At 36.2% G+C, this 19,176-nt stretch overlaps 1 pseudogene; it reads left to right on the top strand.

Moving 5' to 3' along the window:
• The first annotated feature begins 1,382 nt into the window (after positions 1 to 1,382).
• The window catches only part of LOC114698405, a 55,638-nt pseudogene continuing 37,844 nt past the window's right edge, over positions 1,383 to 19,176 (top strand).

Raw genomic sequence — 19,176 nt, 5'->3', positions numbered from 1 at the left:
CTGAATATTCTGCATCCAGATCAGCAGGAATAAAGCCCAGCCCCTAGTCACACACCTCTTCCAACAAAGTCACACCTACTCCAACATGGCCATACCTGCTGGTAGTGGGCCTGTGGGGGCCACTTTTATTCAAACAATCACACAGCCCAATCATTATCACATATTCACTTAAATTTTTTGAATAAAATTTCAGCAACTTTTTCATAATTTTGATTGCATCATTCTCATGTATCAACTTTGTAGATGACAACATCATGTCACAATATCAAAAGGCTGAACATACCCCAAACAGCTAGAAACCAATTATTTAATACATGAGACTTCAAGCAACAGTTAGAAGAAAACCAAAGGAGACTGAAATGTTCAACAGTGCTATAACTGTTAGGAATTTGGTGAATTTGGGTGTGACTAAATGTATCTTGAATTATGGAATGGTCATGAGGCTTTGGAGCTCACAGATAGAATACTATGGTTTGGAAATACATTATGTGCTATCAGCTTGGTCGCAAACTTATGGGAGTTTGGGAAGTGATAGGATCTTAAGGCCTCTGACCTCATCAATAAATTAATCCATTATTTTCTTATTTGATATAAGGATGTGGGTCATGTTTGGAAGAATTGAGTTACTTGTATTGTGCCTGTGACAACATCTTGTTCCCAAGCTGCTTCCTCTCATTTTCTTCATTCTTATCCTGGTGGGCATGAAGGAAGCAATAATGCTCCACGACACCCAACTGACAGTGTTCTGCCTTCGTGCCAACCCACAGCTACAGAGTTAACTGATCCTAGACAGAGACCTCTGAAAATATATAGACCAAAATTAATTTCCCTCCTTGACTTTATGATGTTTCTCTCATTACATTCATGGGTGTTTTGTCACAGTGATATAAAGATAATGAATGTAGTCACATTATAATGAGTGAAGACAAAATTCAAGGGAATTTCTAATGCTTCTTACATCTTTAGGCTCTGATTTGTGACTCTTTTTGGCAAAATTTCATGAAATATTTTGTTTTCACTTCCTCTCAGGAAGTGTAGTCTTTGGGCTTGAATATGTATTGTTTCTTGGGAGTGGAAAAAAAATGATAAAACTTAGTTCATGGTATTCAAAATGTCTTAAAAATGTCCAGAAGAACCACCTAATTTAACTCGGGTGCTTTATACACCAGCCAAGCTATCTCACAGGAAACTCCCCTTTACTAAGTAAACAAAATACTGGATACATTTTTCTTGTGGAAGTTATTTTAAATTATGCATGCAGGGATTCTTGTGGTTGGCCCTACCCTCCCTGCTTGTGTATAAAAGGTCCTTTGCTTGCAGAAATGTCATTTAAACCAGAGGGTATCTTCTACTTTTCAACTATACCTTCTACTCTTAACACCATGTGCTACTGTGGAAACTACTATGGTGGTCTTGGCTATGGCTATGGCTGTGGCTATGGTTGTGGCTATGGAGGCTTGGGTTATGGCTATGGCTGTGGCAGATTTGAATACGGCTACTGCAAGCCATATTGCTGTGGGAGATACTAGTCCTACAGATTCTACTGAGCAACTCCAGGATCCATTCGCCCTGTTTAGACTCATCCAACTTGTACCAAGTATGACATTTCCATTACGGTTACATGTTTATTGAGGGGAAAACTCCCCCAAGATTTTCTGAAAACCATAATTCAGCTTTGACATGAGAAATCTTTATTCATTAATGTCTTTAAATTTATTCAAATGTATATTTTTAATGATACTGTTTCTTTGAAACTACATTTCTGTCATATTTTTCATAAATTCTTGCTAAAAATGCAAGAATGTGAAAATTCTAGCTCAGATTTCAAACATTTCCATATTAAATACAATGTTTTGAAAAGCTTTTATGTATATTCTATATGTGAAACCAGTGGTATTTCTGTCCATAAGAGGGAAAGAGAGTGAAACAGAGAAAGACTGAGGGACACAGAAACTGAGAGACTAAGAAAGAGAAATAGAAACAAAGAGAGTTGTGGTGGCAAGAAGAAAACATATGGCTCCTATCTTTAGTGCTTCTGGGCTAGAAGGCTGCTGGAAATCCAGGCGTCCATCCAAGATCAATGCTCCCATTTGCAATGGTCAGAAGATACACAAATTGAGACAGAGGACACCTATGTCTAAGTCACAAGACTTACAGTCCAAAAGATGAGCCAATGTCTCACCCAGTAAAATGATGTTAAATATGACCTAATGTCTATTGTTTTATCTTGCTAAGCTTTATATTAATTCATATGAGAAGATTTGAACTTGAAGTTCTGAGAATCCTTGGAATTATGCAACAGTGGTTAGGCTCATAGTCTGTAGCCTGCAAGTTTTCCAGCCACTGAAGATCTCAGAGGGTTACTCAGACATTGGCTATAGGGAAGACATGTCTGTACCCATCCATTCTACAATCACTCACTCAGTGCTCACAGGAAGATTCTGTTCCTGTGGGCTGTAGTATGGATTTTTTTTTTTTAGTAACTCAGCCTGACATCTCTTCCTTTGATTCAGTTTTTGTTCCAGTATTCTTTATTTTGACAGTTCTATTATGATTAATGACAAGAATATCTGGAACAATAAACTCAGATGTGGCAGATCTCAATCTCAATCAACCAACAACATCTGTGCTATCTTATATGTTGAAGACAATTTACTTTGCTACAATAATACTATTCTATTTTTGTTACTATTTTTGACAGAATGTGAAAATTTTCCATTCATTTTCAAACAATCATAGTAACATTTAAGTTTATAAACATTTGTAAGATTTATATATTGTGTGTGAAATATGCAGAAATCCCTTTGCTACATTTTTAATGTTCCTTCTTTTAATAAATTCACTGTAGGCAGTTTCTTCCCCATTCCTTGGGCATGCAAAGGATCTACTTCTGTCTAATCATATTAGGTTAAGGCTGGTACTTAGTGAAACTATCCTCCATAGCTCTTTGATGCCTTATGCTAGGAGATTTTTCTACCTCCCAGGAACTGTGCAGTCACTCAGACTGTGCTGTTGGATCATCCTCCTGCTGCTGAGTGACCCTCTTCAGTTCAAGGTCAAAACATCTGAAAACAGCCCCTTAGCTGAGTAGCTACATGCTGGATGGTTCTTTGTCATTCATGCCTATGGAACTCTCCAGGGACATCTACCTGATTACCACATAGAAAAACTAGATCTGATCAAGTTTTCTCATTTCATCATTGTCAGCTGAATTATGAAGATATGTAGATTACACTCTTTCTTTTCTCCTAGTTTCATGTTTCTCAAAATCTATGATTAAAATTACCTTGTGAATGAAAATTAACCTATAAGCTAATAATATTTGGAGCAACCACTTACAAACTAATGCAGATAACACCCAAGCTCAATATGCCTCTGAAAAATTAAGCTGGTATGTGACATGTACAGAACATAAGCAAAGCTGATACCTACTCCAAAAAATTAACCATCATGCACTCTGTCAAATTTAGACTCTAAATATCTGTTCTGTGTTTCTATGTCCTTGGAGTCAAATAAGATTGTCAGTATTTCCCTTGGTCATGTAAAAATGTATGTGTACTCTACTGCAGGGAGAATAATAAAGTAACTTTTTAAAAGCATGGAATATATACATATATATATATGACATTACCGTTAAGAAAACAGTACTACAAAGGCCACAAAATAATATGCAATTGACACAGTTTGCAGTTTATACAGGAAACATATCATTTGTTCTTAAGATTTATACAGATGGCATTACCACTGCTTGGGTTGAGTTTTAAATCTGCATATAAGAGAAGGGTATTATTATCAAAATAATCATGGAAAGAAGGTGGCACTTGCCTCTCATGTGATGCCATGAATCAGGGTACAAAGGACAAGTGAGGGAGAATAAAGCCAATATTTTCATTTATGGTTTATCAGTTTGGGGGGAGAGCTTAAACATTCCAAGAACATAATGTTTTAATATACACAGTCTTCTTTATCTAGTGAAATATGAGCAATGGGATTATTAAACACTACCTGTGTCTTGCCACAACCACAAGATTATATTTTTAAAAACTTATTCCTTATTGCTAAAACTGACTCTTTCTCCTTTAGCTAAATACCTATAGTCTTGTACAATATGCTGCTGAAGCTACCAGTATGGAAACCAGGCTTAGCTCTTGTCTACAGATTTGGTTGTGTTGTGGTTCCTTTGATTCAAGAATATAGGGCTGTGACTATAGACTTAGTGGTGATGGGTATGGATTTATCTTTGGTCACTGATATTGTTGCAGTAAATTCTTGTCCCAAGGCATAATGTATATTTATCCTTCTCTTGTGATTGTCTTACCACACTTTCTTTCTACCTATTTTATGCAATCAGAATTGCTAATGATCAGGATCAAATATGTATTATTAAATTCACATCACTCCTACAGAGGCATCATACACTGAATACATTTTATATTTGTAAATAATTTTGTATAATTATAGAGTAGACAGATTACATTAAATCATGTTTCATAAGTAGAGAGCTTTAGGTTAATTTCTACTAATACTAAGCAGGCTGAACAATGTTAACAGGATTTTCAATGTATCACTATTTGCTTATTCACATTGTTGAGTAACTGCCACATGAGACATTCTGTGTGGTCTTGGTGTTACTTGTATGAAAACAAAGCAGATCTGTATAAAAGATGGTTTAGCTTGGGGCTTGAATTTCAATTTGGGTTGTGCATACCCACCTACTGTTATAATGTGTCTAATTCCTTCACCTGAAAGTACATGAAACATAGACCCCTCTCTACAGGTACATTGAACTACAGTACCACTCCAATTTTTGAACAATGGTATAAGTTTCTCCATCCTCCCTGTAAGAATCAGATGCAGACATTTTTTATTCAAATGTATTTCTAATGTACCCTGGTATGAAGAATGAAACAGCTGATTTAGCCTCAACTGGTTTGGTACATATATATTCAGTTAGACAAGACTGTGTTCTGTAGTAGTCTTTTAGAGAGTATCTCTTATTTGTGATCTGTGGTGGTATGAATAAAAATGGCCGCCATAGACCCATAGACAGTGTCACTATTAGGAGGTGTGGCCTTATTGGAGTGGGTGTGGCTTGTTGAGGTTGGTGTGGCTTGTTGGAGGAAGTATGTCACTCGGGATGGGCTTTGAGGTTTCAGAAGCTCAAGCCAGGCTTAGTGGCTTACTGCCTCCTCCTGCTGACAGTAGATCCAGATGAATAGAACTATCAGCTAGCTCTCTAGCACCATGTCTTTCTGCATTCCACCATGCTTCCCACCATGAAGAAAATGAACTAAACTTTTGAACTGTAAGGCAGCTCCAATTAAATGTTTTCCTTTATAAGAGTTGTCATGGTCATGGTGTCTCTTTACAGCAATAAAACCCTAACTAAGACACCATATTATTCACATGTTTGCATTATTGCAGTATTCACCATGCATATGTTAAAATTGAACATATTTTGTGGAGAGATGTACAGTAGGAAAATGGAATGAATGACCTTATCTATCAGTCAAAATAGAAAAACATGCCCCCAAACATCCCTAAGTAACCAACTTCTACTCTGAATAATAATCAGGGCTCTTGAGTACTCTCACTCTCACAGCCTGCTGTTAATCTTGACAATGTATCCTTCCATATCTTGAACTATAAGTTTACTCCCAGCAAAAGTTTGATTATTTTGCAAATCTGTATAAACACTTCAGTTCTTTGGAAACAAAGCCAAAAATCTGGAAACATCTGGCCTAGAGAATGACCATCTGAAAAGCAACTGATATGTCTTAAGTGGAGAAACAAAGCTATTTGATGTCTATGCTAAAGCATGGCAGATGATGCAATGGCTGAAGAAAAACTCTTGCAAACACTGACAAATTCAAGGCACAAGGGAAGGACAAAAATCTTCACACTGTACGTAACACTTGAAAAAATGACAAATAAAAAATAGAATAGTCTGAGTTTATGTATCAGGTATGTATCCACTCCTAGGGACAGACTTCTAATCCAGCCCACAAATGGTGAGTTCTCCCCATAACAGTCATGCCACTATCAGACCAGTGGACTTATCTAGCCTGGCAGGTTGGTCCTGTAATTTGGAGGGTTTACAGTTGGGTGTGACCATTGATGTCTTTTATTTCCTGAACAGCATCTTCTGTCACCATAAAAGTTCACCGGTAGAAAGGAAGCTTTCAGCTCAGTTTCCACTTGATTTCTCTGTCTTACAAACATAGTGTCTGGTGTTTCTCTAAAGAGATGATGAGCTTTAGTGAAGAACTCACTGCTGTTATTAGCCAAATTGACATAGAGCCAAAGTAATCAATTCAACAACTATGTATCAGAGTCATATTCAAATTGTTTCCTAATTAACCCCTAAATGCCCTTAATAGCTACTTTAATCAATTACAAATCCATTCAAAATTCACAAATTGTACTTTATGGTTATAGCTCTTTAATATCTTTTAATCTAGGGCAGTCCCACCTTTATGCTACCTTAAGTCATTAACCTTCATAGGCTCTGCATGTTTTCTTATAGAGCACCTGCATATTCTACATACACACCAAAAATAAAAGGTTCTAAAATGTGTTCCTCCTATTTTAAAAAATAAAAATATAGTAGAAAGGAAAAGTGTGTATACAGAAAGAAAAAAACAGTCAAAGGTCACAGATAATACACTGGTTTTTAGATGATACAGACAGAAAAGGAAGCATGGCAAACAACAAATAATGAGTCATTCCTGGGCACTGATAACAAGTCTGAGTTCAGGGCATGTATTGTGCCATAGATTCATAAACACTAATTTTTTTAAAACCTGTTATTTTTTGTTTGGTAACTTCTGTTCTTTGAAAGTCATTATGTAAACTAACTAAAGGGAAGGTGGCAAAAGAATATGACCACAGACCTGTACATCATTAAGAGAGAATGAATATTCATACAGCCACTGCGAGGTTTTAATGGCAAAGTATAGCAACTGAGACAAAATGACATCAAGAAGAAAAAAAAATGTACGAGTCTTGTTTCTGGAGTGTGGGAATGAAGAGGATACCAAAAGTTTTTAAAGGGAACATACATTGAAGACAAGATTGGAGGTTCAGCAATTCACAGCTGTGAGACAAAAGGCAGACTGATAAGGAATGGAGACAGTCAAATGGAGACATTTCAAAGACAATCAAGATGAAGGTCTAATCACCATTAGGAAAAAAGTCACCATAGAAAAAATCCTACTGGGTTGCCTCATCCAGCCTTGACACGAGGGTTTGTGCCTAGTCTTATTGTAGTGTGTTGTGTCATGCTCCGTTAATATCCTTGGAGGCCTGGTTTTTGTTTTTGTTTGTTTTTATTTTTGTTTTAAGAGAAATGGAGGAGGAGTGTATCTAAGAAGAAAAATAAAAAATTAAGAAAAAGAAAAAGAAAAATTAAGTGTTGAAGAAGTAGAACAATTATAGAGCATTGACTTGGCATAATGAGGCCCTGTGTTTGATTCCCAAAGCAAAAAGAAAAATCTAAGAGTTGAACAAGTGGGTAAGGCTGAAACTCACTATCACTGTCTAAGCCTGCTGCTTGACCATGAATTCTCACGTTTATTAATTCCTTATTTATTTATCTCAGAGTTGCAAACTTTCAACCTGGTTTTCTTTATATGGATGCTGATAAAATATCATGCAGTATTCATAAAGTCCTCAGGGTAAACTGTTGAAGGAAACTCCACTGCTATAAAAAAAAAAATAGAGCATTATAAGATGTCAAAAGAGACACTCACACAAAGTAGTGGTAGTGATGACATTCTGAGAAAGGTCTGTGAAGAAAATTACACCAACATATTATTACAGAGAGAAAACTGTCTATCTTGGTAGCTAAAGGCAATTGCAAACATTCTCTACAATGGTAGAAACTGAAATAATAAGCACTGGAGATACCTAGAAGGTTCAATTCTTTCTAGTCCGTTTTGCAAAGCAAGGAGTCACAGATTAAACCAAAATAAAGCAAAGACTACTTTGTTCTAGTGCAGAATTGATTTGTGAATCAGGAAAACACAGGAGCACTTTAGAGGCCAGGGGATGCTCCACTGAAGTTCATCAGAGCCAGGTTTTGAACAAAAGGGAGAAAATCCCTAGAGAAGATAAAAGCAAGACTGAGGTGAGGCCAGCAGTGAGAAACCGAGGCAAACCAAAATGGACACAAATTTTGTCATTCAACTGGTGAAGAGACTGTCCAAAAGGCTAACAGTTCAACCTTATGTTTTCAAGCTTTACAAAGGAATGTTAGATTGCGGAAATTTATTTCTTCTGTGGACATAATGTCTGTGAAGCAACTTATCCCTGTCAGAGCACTCCCTAAGGATTGGAGAAGGGGTTTTTCTTTCTTCCTTTTCTTTAACTATTCTGTGGTTGTTTTGACTTTGGGTTATCACTTCTAAGAGGTTTTATGGGTTAATGTCATTAGACTTGACTCAAATCTGTTTCCATACAAAGCAATTTGTTCAAATTCCCTATAAAGATTCAAGAATTCTATAAAGGGTCCAGTATTTCTGTAGTTCAAAAGATATCACAACACATTAAATGAAATACTTATATCTACATATTAAACATCTATATTCACATATATGTATTTGCATATATGTATGCATATATATGTCTCTGTGTATATATATATATAAACAACTGACCAATTTCTCTCCATCCTCCCTTTTTTCTCTTGCTCTATCTCCCTTGTCAGGAGATGGATCTGATATATTTGTTGAAATGCAGATGACAAAAGAATTAGAAAAAGGTATGCAATATAAAGGAAACTTCTCTAAAACAATTTCAAATATAATATTACACACAACATAAATACATGCTTATACTTCTGTTGTATGTAATATTCATAAGAATTGGATCTGTTGACTTACTAGATATTGGAAGTACATATTAAAGGCCCAGTATGATGATTTTGTTTGTTGGTTAAAAGCCACAAACTCCAAGCCCAACATGTCTGCCTAACACTTGAACACAGATAAATTACTTTTGTATATTCAGGAAATAGAAGTAAAGAAAGGTTAGTATGTGGAGTCAGATCAAAGATGAAGAACACCATCTTTCTACAGACCAATTTTTCATTATAGATATGCATTATTTGGTAAAGAAGGATAACATCAAATGAAAGAAACATTTAGAAACTGAGTAAATGCTGTAGACAGTGTAAAACTGAACCAAAGCCCCCATGGGATGAGAGCCACTCTGGAATATTCTTTAATTTTCTAACTTAATCTGTGATTTATTTGATGGTGTTTATGTGAGAGAGCTTGGAATTTGCAAGCAGCTCATACTCTGTCCTTAATTTCTTATATTTATCAAGTTTACTTTGTTTACATATCCTGAGAAGAAGTGTATTTATCCATAGTTCTCTAGAGCACTACTAACATTGTGCATAAAATTCAATCAAATGAGGTAATGTAAAATGTAATGCAGCATTATCATTATTTTTTTTAACAAGCATTCTCTATTCTATTTCCAGGAGAAATTCCCTGCTTTCATTAGCAGAAGCTTCTACCGTCATATATATAATGAAGATGCAGATTATATCTTAGGAAACACACCATGATAGTTGAATTTATATTCCGCTATGCCAAAACAAAATGAGATGTTATTTAGAACCTTCTGAAAGTGCCCAATATTATCAATCAAGGTGGAAGAGCAGAATTGTTTACTTGTTCAGTTTCATAGTCAGGAGAACTAATAGCCAGAGTAGATGCACACTATATTATGCTGCTTCTATAAACTCTGCTAGTAAATAAATGGAGGAAAAAAAGAAACATTCTGGACAGGAAGTAGCAAACACCCACCAAGGATCTTCAATCAGCATAACCCTGACAAGATTCTTATATGACAGAGAGGAGAGATACAGAGAGAGAGAGAGAGACAGAGACAGAGACAGAGAGACAGAGACAGAGAGACAGAGACAGAGAGAACCTTAATAGGTATTGAAAACCACATACACATTTTAAGGGATTTGCTGTGGACATTTTTTTTTTTTTACATATAGTTCCTTGTAGAATAACTTTACTATAAAACTGTTAGGAGAAGCTCAGAAAATAGAGCAGGCTTTCTTTTGGGTAACTAGCCATCTCCCAAATCATGACAGGGAGTCTTGTTATTAGTCATGAATGCTTACCCTTATCTTAGCTCTTGTTTTAATCTGTTTCTTTATCTGTATTTTTGCCTCAGAGCCTTTCGCAGTTCTTTCACTCTGTATGTCTTCCTTTTCTGTTCACCTCTTCTCACCCCCACCATCTCCCCCTGTGTTTGGCTGGCTGGAGGCTGCCTGGCTTCTGGCCCCAGGCATCTCTCTCTCTTTCTCCCTTACTCTCTTTCATTCCTTAAGCCTTAATTTCTCCTCCTACTTATTCTCTGTGCCAGCCAACCCCACTTATCCCTCTACTGCCTAACTAATCAGGTGCCTTAGGCAGACAAGGTGAAACAGAAGCACATCTTTACCTAGTTAAACAAATGCAGCATAAACAAAAGCAACACACCTTTACATAATGAAATAAAAGCAACATAAACAAATGTAACACACCTTTGCATAAAGTAATATTCCATGACAAGAAAATACACTTTTTGAATACTTAAATAATCCAGATAAGCTTACTCATTATAAAAGTTTTTAACTTGTTATAAGAGAACAGAAGGTTTTCAAAGAATGCACGAATTTATTATTAATTTTATTCTGACATATATTCATTTAACATGGTCTATGAACGGGGTCTTAGTGTGTGGACAGTTATTTGCATTAGTGTATTGAATTTATTCCCAGAATGTTTGATTCTTCCATGAAATATAAATAAAATAAAAAATGCCCTTATATTTAATGATTTTTAAATAAAAGAGACAGGGATATGTTCTTATAAGTCAACCTTAACAGCATATACAAAGAAAACATATAATGAAAGTATATGATGTCCATACTACCATGAAGAGAAAATATGAAATGTGAAATCTGCTATCTACAACTCATTTTATTAGTAAGTTCAACAAAAAAAATTAAATTGACTCTAAAATAACATACTAAATGAGATGAAGGTATGTCTGAAATGTTATAAGCCATAAAGATCACAGTAGTTGGGAATGGTAGAAAATCTCAGTGCAAGCCAGGGAGAGGTACGTGCTTCATAGAAATGGTGAGAGAGTCAGGAGTAGTGGGAAAAAAAGACAAATATTTAGATTGTAAGAGGGTGGAAACCAATGAACAAGCTATGTAGAAGTAAACCTGTAGGAGTGCACTGTAGACCTACAAAGTGTTTTTACCAAAGCATTAAGCTTGGATCACAGCCGGGTGTTGGTGGCACACGCCTTTAATCCCAGCACTCGGGAGGCAGAGCAGGCAGATCTCTGTGAGTTCGAGGCCAGCCTGGGCTACCAAGTGAGCTCCAGGAAAGGCGCAAAACTACACAGAGAAACCCTGTCTCGAAAAAAAACAACCAAAAAAAAAAAAAATAAAAGCTTGGATTACACCAAGACTTACATCTAATCCACAGTTAGTAGAAAATACAAGAATTCAAGGATGAAATGAACATGAGAGAAAATAAATGCAATATTTAGCTGTAACACAAACTAATCTGCCTTTGTCAAGAAATTAACAGACTAAAAATGTATACTGTCAATGTAATATGTAAAATTGACTTGCATCCTTATTTTAGTAAAATAAGAAGGACAATTCCTCAAACTGAGGAAAGGTGTGTACAAAGATCCTTTTAATATTACATGAAGTATTGAGACCCTAGCCAGACATGGTGGCAACGTGCTTTTAATCCCAGAACTTGTGAGGCAGAGACAGCTGGATCTCTGTGGGTGTCAGGAGAGCTTGATATACATAATGAGTTTCAGGTCAAGGAGAGTGACCTGTCAGAAACACTCTCATGTTAATTTTGGCTCATACTTGAGGAGATCTCAGGTCAAGATGCCACATCAAGTGATTGCCTTCTTGATGAGACAATCACAAAGTTACATAAGATAGCATCTCAAAAGAAATCATCTAGGAACACATGTATATAAGTATAGTCTTTCTCCCTCTGCCTCTCTGTGTCTCTATTACTCTCACTTACATTCTTTCTCTCTATCTCTGTCCCTTTCATAACTCTCCTTGTGACCATCACCATTAATCAGTGAGAACTCTGTCTTATTAATCATATCTAATTCTTATCACATTCCAAAGAACCCAAACCCAAACATAATAATCAGGATGATTTTTCGCAGAACTATGCATACCAATAAGGATCAAATTTCAATGCAAGCAAACTTAGGGACATTCAAAACATGTCTAAACCATACCATTTCTTTTAATTACACATTTTTCAATACCATAATTGGATTTATAGCTAGAGTAATGAAACAAGAAATGAAAATAAAACACATATGATCAGGAAGAAAAAATAAGTGTCTGTTTAGAGATGTCAACTTTAGATAGAAAATACAAAAGAGAAAACAAACTTCTCATACCAATAAGCTTCTATGGAAAGATTGTAAGATACAATGTCAATATACAAAAGTCAATAGCCATCCTATGCAACAACCAGGAACATGGAAATCTTGAACAGGAAAATGCAATACAACTTACATTTGCAGCCCTCAGAACTGAAGCAAAACATGCATGGAGTCTAAAGGACAGAAACAATAAAACTCAGATGAAAAAAAATCTGTACAAGCAGAGTCAACAAAATTCCAGCAGATTATTTTCTTTAAGGCAACAAACTGATTGTGATGTTTACATGGTGACACAACAGATTTAGACTAGCTAAAACAATAATGACAAAGAACAAATTTATGTTGTAGATGTATGGACTTCAAAACTAAGGTATAGTAGTCAAGATAATTTGGCAGGAATGAAAGCATAGACAAACAGACCAACCAATAGTATAGAACAGAGACCAAGAACATGCCTGTATTAATTGCCTACTGACCTTTGATAATTAAGTAAATCATGAATGTTTCATATAAATTAAAATTCATTATTATTTGTGAATGATACATCTTTAGAGTAAAGTAAGTAACCAGAACACTAGGGAGAAGTAAACAAATAAAAATGCCTGTCCAAATTAGACTGTGAAGTGAAAAAGGTCTTCCCAAAGGTCTTACTAGCCACCTGATAGATACATATGAATAGAAATACCAAGGCAAGGACTAAAAAGGCATTTCGTGCCGAGGAGAAAAGCATAGCAGATATTTGAAGCAATGATAACGTAAAGGAATTTATCATAGATACGACAGAAGTAAAGGAGAAAGTGAGAGTGGAAAAACTAAGATTGGAGAGAGGGGAGGGGAGGAAGAAGAGGAAGGAAGACTGGGAGAAAGGACCAGGCAGAAAGAGGGGTGGCAAAGGAGAGGGGCTGGGGAGCTAGGCGCAGGCAAATACTGGATGATTGTCTCCATATCTGAAACACAAAAGATGGTCTCTGAGAATCTGAGAGTGGGCTGCGGTCTTCAGAGCCTGTCGGTGGAATACTGATTCATGAGCACTAAGTTACCCTTAGGCGAAAGTACCATTGTCACATTGCATAAGGGTAACTGCAAAGAAATGCACATTGTGGTGTAGTGCAAAATCCCAAAAGAAAGAGTTTTAAATATTTCACCATAAAGAAATGACTGAGGAGATACAACTTTAACCTAATGTATAAACATTATCTAATATATGCATGTATTGAAATATGTAGTAAACCATTAATACATACAATAATGTGTTCATCAGATAACAAATAAATTTAATTTAAATTGACAAAAGGCAAAAGCATGTATTTTAAAAATACTTTAAACTCTAACTGAAAAAATTATAAAAAGAAACAAAAGCTAAATCCTTCAAAGCTGAAAGAAAAGACGAATTATGAATTGAATACTATTGATAACAGAAAGTATCAATTAATGGAAATAAATAAAATACAGAACAGAAATCAACAGAGAAAGGTGACAGGACCAAGGTTCACTCTCTGGGAGAAAGCAGTCAGCAAAATGAGCTAATGTTTAGTTACAGAAACAAAGAACAAAGAAAAAATGACAACCACTGAAGTTAGACTTGAGGGAAGAGACATTGCAACTTACTTAAAGAAGTACAGGGACAATGAGGAGTACCATGAACAACTGCATGCTAACATGTTAGATAATAACGAAGAAATAGAAAAACAATGCCCAGAAGAACACAACTACTGAAGCTTTGTCTGTAAATCTGAACAGATATACCAGTAGCAAGGTCACAGCAACTGCAGATACTGCAGATACTCATGGCAGTGCCCTCCTGCATTCTACATGAGCAAACAAGCTCCCTGGGGTCTCTAGCAAGAATCAAACAGTCTGCTAACTCGTAGCATCTTTTGCACAGATGAGCAAAATGGAACAGAATAAAAGTTCTCAAAAGATGAGCTAGCTTCTCATGCAGCAATAAATAAATAAATTAAATAAATAAATAAATAAAAATTTAAAAAAAGTCAGAAGAAACATGAGTTATGTCGTTCTGCAAAAGAACAAAAAGACTTCCTCCATCCTTATCAAGTTCCCAAGCCAAACCCCAGCTACAAGTACAGAATCTGGCCATTGCAAGCTTCTGTTGAAAGGCCTAGACCCCTACATACTCAGAGTGTCTGCATATCACACACCCAAAACTGGTGATAGGTCTTATTCAATAAGCCATTTCAGTTTACTCTTGGACTTAAGTTTACTCTTGTTTCTACAGTCACAAGGATTTGAACAGTTACTGGCTCCAGCTGATTACAGTCCCTGTCTTGGTCTTATATCAAAATCAGAATATGATACAAAAAGTTTATAGCACAAAAACTATTGTTTTATTATGGTTAGCGATTTTAAATATGGACATGATGTAATTTTAACAGTATTTTGATCCATCATTAGTAGTACAATTGTAAAGAGAGCCATAATTAACTTCATTTTAAGAAATGAATAAAATTAGGTCTCATTGTAGGATGTCAGTGCCCTCAGTCTTTGTTCAGTCATTTCTTCATTACTTTCTTGTTCTTCCTCTTTCTTCCCTCTCCAAAATGCCACACTATCTCTTTTTAATTTATTCCAGTCAATTATCACTGAGGTGGCCAATGCCTGGCATCGTGTCTGACACATTAATGACAGAAATTTGCAGTGTTGAGTACTCTGTTTTCCAGCAACTTTCTCTCCCCACTTCCTCCACTCTATGACTACCAAGGCTTCTGGGAGATAAGGGAGGCTACTTCCAGGGGGAATTCATTGTCAAAAAGCTTCCCCATCATTTTTTTAAAAATCAGATTCCCACAACAACAACAAATCTTATTTTCTTGTCACATACTTGACTATTTCCCACCCAGAGGAATGGTTTTATTATCCATTTATCTCTGTGCAATGTAAGCAATGATGAAAAGTCCACATAAACTCTGACATACCCTGTCATCTTGTAAGCTCATAGGTAGTTATCATTTTGCAATACCCGATATTGCTGGCAATGCTGCATTTCAGTTGCCAGGATCCTAGTAAACTTGTGATGAATGTCGCTTTGATGTGCCCTCAATCCAGAGCATATCTGATGGGTCTTAGGCTAAATCACTTTGTCTTGAGTTTCAGTTTGAAGCTTATTCACAGAACAGTATTTGTTTCCAATGTCCCTGCTTGCAAATGGTTGATTGTGTATTCTCTTCATATGTTTCTGTCTAGTTTTAAAAATGCTGCACACTTGAATTTTGCTGTGTAGAGCTGGAATCATTATTTTTAGAGAATGGGATCTCAACAAAAATGAAATCCAAACCTCTTCAGTGAAAAACATTATAGTACATGTCTTCAGATGACTGCCTTCAGCCTGATGCCATGAGAAGACATTAAAAAGCAGTGTGAGAAAAATCATATTTGAAAAATGTTCATCTTTCAACCACAGTAAAGAGGTTGCATATGCTTAGAAAATAAAGAAACTTAAGGCATATTTGTGTAGTTAACTGAATTCTTCATCCCTCAAAATAAATATGTTTAATTTATATGTGAAACTATGTACTCACATGTAGGTTGTGTATTTATCATTTAGAGTCAATGAATAAACAAAGGTTTTCAGTTAACTATGAAATTCTATTTTTAAGAAAAAGATTCCAACTGCACTTGCACTTGGGGCCAATGAGATGGTGCAGTTGGTAAACATGATTGCCACAAAGCCGGATAACTTGACTTTGATCCCTAGGAGCACATTATAGAATAAGAGAACTCATTCCCATGGATTGTTCTATGATCTCCATATCCATACTGTGGCAAGTATGCAGGCACACAAATAAATAAGTATACATTTGTTTAAAACATTTATTCACATGTACAAGAATTTACTATTAACCTAACACAAATATTAAGATTAAAAATTAGAGGCCTAGGGCTGGAGATGGCTAAACAGTTAAGAGCACTGTTTGCTCTTCCAGAGGTCCTGAGTTCAATTCCCCAGCAACTGCATGGTGGCTTACAACCATCTATAATGGAATCCAGAACCCTCTCTGTCATGCTGACATACATGTAGACAGAGTATTAATATACATTAAATAAATCATGAAAGGAAAATTGGAGTCCTGTAGTTCTCCACACCCAGTCATGGTGGTATAGATAGGTTCTACATGTAGCAACAGTAAACTTGAACATTTACTATTCATTTTGTAGCCTATATTCATACCTAAAGACTCTACACAGTAGCTGCACTGGAGGTCATGAGAGTAGATGATAAAGCTGTGGACATCCAGGCAATGCTTATGGTAGAGATTATTAAGGACTGAACCAAGTTAATGAACAGTTACCATGGGGTTGATAGTTCTTCTGACACTCATTTTACTGTGATCGAACTGCCCTGCAGCTTCTATTAAAAAGCCAAAGCTAAAGCAGCTACCTAAAGATTCATCAGCTCACTTTCAACAGATAAGGGAACCTACTCTTTCCATCCACTGTTTATAACCAGTGATCGTATCTCCATTGCTCAGGAGCCTTTAGACAACTGAAAATTTGAAATGTAAATTCCAGCATTTTAATTCCATCCCCTCTTGTCAAATTTATTTTTGGCTCTGATATCAACTACTTTTCTGGTACTTCAAATTTTAGAAGGCTTATACTTTCATTTTTAATAAAAATGCTTAATTAATCCTCACAAACATTGTCCTTATTTTTACTTACTCTGTTCAAATTTATAATATTATAGGTACATCATTTAGAATCCAAAAGTAAATTTCCCTGTACTATAGCTGATATATCCCACAGGAATGGGCATATGCTTATGAGGAAAAAATGAGCCACTTAATATATTCTGGCTTTTTATGAAATAAGTAATAAGGTCTTGATTTTTATTTGCTTTTGCCTTTTCATGATTAAATGTATTTTCCTTCCACTCTGACTTCTAAATACAATCTATGCATAGAACTTAAATGCCAGAGACAGGAATGGAACTGCAGCTGAGTTGCCAGAGTGCCTGCTTGGCATACACAAAGTCCCAGGTTCAAGTCCTCACATCCTATGAATGAGGCATGGTTTTGTATAGCTGTAATTCTAATACTTGGGTGGCAGAAAGAGGGAGATCCAAGTTCAAAGCTATTCTTTGGATACCTAGTGAACTGATGGTCAACCTGACTATATGATGCTCTGACACAAATAAAAACAAAACAGCCAGAGACAATAACAGGAGAAAAAAAAAACATAGTCCTGTACTAATCGCATAAGACAGCCATAGGAGAAGCACTATAACCTGGATGATTTTAAAATCTATTCCCTTTGTTTTGGAGGTAAGTTCTCCAAAGTCAAGGTGTTGGCTGGCCATGTCATCTCTGGGTTCTCCAGAGGAGAATTGTTCCCCTACTTTCCCTGACTAAGGCTGTGAGTAGCACTTGTTTACAGGTATAGACATAGATATTTAGAAGACACCTTGGCACCATGGCAATTTAGTTAAACAATACTAGTAAGTTCACCCCTTGCCTGGTCACAGGAGATGGCCAGTTCAGGCTATGTATCTGCTATTGCTAAAACCCATGCCAGGAGAATAAGCCCATCCCTGATACTGCCTAGAGCACCAGGACCCAGAGACCTAGAATAGAACAAAACATGACTGGAAGAAAAAAAAATGTCAATGTACTGATGCCTAACTATATTCTGCTATACTCATAGATTGGTGCCTAGTCTAATTATCATCAGAGAAGCTTTATCTAGCAACTGATGGAAACAGACGCAGAAACTCACAGCCTAACAATAGGCAGATTTGGGGGGGAAAAATGGGGAGACAGGATTGTAGGAGCCAGAGGGGTCAAAGACACCGCAAGAAAAACTCACAGAATCAACCCACCTGGGCTCGTAGAGGTTCACAGAGAATGAACCAACAACCAGGGAGCCTGCTGGGGACTGACCTAGGCACTCTGCATATATATTACAGTTGTGTAGCTTGGTCCTCTTGTGAGACTCCTAAGAGTGGGAGAGTCTTTGACTCTTTTACTGGCTTTTCAGACCCTACTCCTCATACTGGGTCTCCTTGCCCAGCCTTAATACATGAGGAGGTGCTTAGCCTTACTGCAACTTGATATGCCATGTTTTGTTGATTTTCATGGGAAACTTACCCTTTCCTAAACAGAAATGGAGGAAAAGTAGATTGGGGGGTAGGAAAGTGGGGTGGTAGTTGAGGGAGAGATTTGGAGGAGAAGAAGGAGGGGAAACTGTGGCTTGGGTGTAAATTAAACAAATAAATTATTTTATTCTTAAAAATTAATTAATTAATTAATTAAAAATAGATGAAAAGGGGGAGAAGAATGGGAGAAAGCATCCAGTAGAAGCTGCCAAACAATGGTCATTATTAACACAATACTGGTTTCTTTGGACTGTTAAATTTAAGAATAAACAAATTGGAAAGCCATGTGAAGAAAGCTAGGTCAAAAAGAAAGATAAAATACATAGAAAAAAACAGACAATATATTTTCTTTTCAGTGTTTGAAGCTGAGGTTTAAACCTCTTAAAATATAAGGAGAAAGACTACAGAATTCTTTGGGAATATGATTTCTATCTTGCAGCAAAATTTTAAATCCATGGTAGTGTGGTGATATTATGCACCCAATATATCATGTACCTTAATGAACTTATTTGGGGTCAGAGAACAGAACAGCCACTAGATATAGAGGCCAGAAAATGGTGGCCCATACACCTTTAATCTTAGCATTCCAACGGCAGAGATCTGTCTGGATCTCT

This window comes from Peromyscus leucopus, chromosome 12 (assembly GCF_004664715.2).
Source record: "Peromyscus leucopus breed LL Stock chromosome 12, UCI_PerLeu_2.1, whole genome shotgun sequence".
NCBI classification, from domain to species: domain Eukaryota; kingdom Metazoa; phylum Chordata; class Mammalia; order Rodentia; family Cricetidae; genus Peromyscus; species Peromyscus leucopus.
This window is presented reverse-complemented; position numbering and strand designations above follow the sequence as displayed.